The sequence below is a fragment of the Oryza glaberrima genome, chromosome 1 (assembly GCF_000147395.1).
Source record: "Oryza glaberrima chromosome 1, OglaRS2, whole genome shotgun sequence".
NCBI lineage: Eukaryota > Viridiplantae > Streptophyta > Magnoliopsida > Poales > Poaceae > Oryza > Oryza glaberrima.
The window spans coordinates 32,790,270-32,792,398 of NC_068326.1; positions in this window are offsets into that span (position 1 = coordinate 32,790,270).

Sequence of the window (2,129 nt, forward strand, 5' to 3'; positions counted from 1 at the left end):
ATTTAGCAAGAGCTTCAATCTCTTGGTAACTTTCCTTTGAGTCTCCCTCATTCAATTCCTGCGTTTTTCCTGAGGTTCAATCAAACGGTAATTCCTGTGTTTTTCCTGCGTTTTGCAATGCTATATTTTACACTTACGTTACTATCAAAATCCTACGTTTTCTCAATCCTGCGATTTAAATGGCCCTCAATTCTAGTTTGGTTTTCTTAAAGAGTTAGGGAATAGGCTGCATCACAAGTGAACAGTGAACAGAACATGTTCGTAGCTCCCAACTGGATGTGTACGAATCTAAGCTGCACATTCTGCTCATAATCCATTCTGCTTAGGATATAATCATCGATTCTGTTCTAGTATGGGATAGAAGCGCGATCATTAGGGAATAACCGAAAGGCGATCAGCCGATCATGAGAGAAGAACCGAAGGGCAGTATACTATACAGTGTACCGCGCTGAACGCATGCATGACATCACCGGGAGGACGTCACGATCGATCGATGCCGCTCATCGATACTGCCAAGCGGAGACGCCGGAAAAAAAAAGTTGGTTCTCCATTCTCATCGGTGAGTTTGGGAAACTGTTTTGGATCTGACCTCCTGATTTATTTCAGACTGGGTCAGTCTGAATATTTTGATGTCAGTCAAAATATGTTCGCAAAAATACTTTTAAGATGCAGATTTTTTTATCGGTTTTATTACCACATATTTTACACTGCTAAACGGTGTGTTTTGTGCGAAAACTTTCTAGATAGAAGTTGTTATAAAAATATCAAATATATCTACTTTTTAAGTTTGTAATCTATACTATTCCCTCCGTAAAATAAAAACTGAACCTAGGATAGGGTGTGACCCCTTCTAGTATGTCCAGATTTATTATACTAGGAGGGGTCACGTCCCTTTCTAGGTTGAGTTTTTTTAGGTGGAGAGAATACTTCTAAAAGATAGTAGTGGTGGTGATATACATACATATATATACTCCCTCCATTCCAAAATATAAGACATAACCACTTTTAACTTAAAGACCAAGAAACAATTACCATCACCTCTTTGTTTGAATCAATCCAACTAATACAATACATGCACCCAATAGAATTAAACATCTTATCAGTGTATGGTTTAAAAAAATAATAATTTAGGAGAGAAGAGATGCTAATTAATTGCTATGCATATATGCACGCCTTATAATACGAAACACCTTTAAAAAGTAGTTATGCCCTATATTTTAGAATGGAGGGAGTATACGCTTCATACTTTACTCGGTTTTCCTCAACAAATCCATTCCTCTATGCTCTTGGCTCACACTACTTCTAGACCATTAACCAAATTCTATAAATTCCATAGTCCTGACTACCAAGTACTTGTAAGAAGGGCGTCTGCAATTATTAAGTGAATGACCAGTCTTAAATTCATGTGTCCGCCGCTAGACCTAACTGAAAAACTCAAAGGATTTGGATCAGCAACTGCAGTTGTAGTACTAACTGCAACTTATGTAGGCATAGCTGCTTAGGGCAGTCCCAACCCTCCACCTAGGATGGTGTCTATGGCATTAACTACATTGCCATGTATGAATTTAAGCTTATGTGGCATTATATTAATTAAGAGAGAGAGTGAAGAGAGGAAGAAACTGGCTCTCATGCAAGAAACTGGCTTTAACACGAGAACCTATATATTAGACACTGTCAAGTTTTACATTGGGAGAGAATAATGTCTTCATAATAGATGAAGAATAAATATGATTGGTAGAGAAGAGAAATGATGTATTTATTAATGGCCCACTTTAAGAAACCATGGGTTGTAGAGTGTAGTTTATATTATGATGTCTTATTGACATGGCATTATAGACACTGCTTATAGACACTATAGGTTGGGACTGCCCTTAGAGTACATTTGATCTGAATCAAACGACACCAATTAGTCAGAGCACTATAACAAAAGTGTTGTAGAATAAAATATTGTTTATGGTTCTTGGTTTGATCAGTATAGCTATAAATGCGGATGGTTGATATCAAAATGAATGGTTGAAGATACTTGTAACCCTAAAATTGCAGTCGTAGTTAGGACTAGCTGTTCTTAATCCGATCGAAATCACATATTTACCTGAGCACTGAGGGGCTGAAAACTATTGAAAGCAACA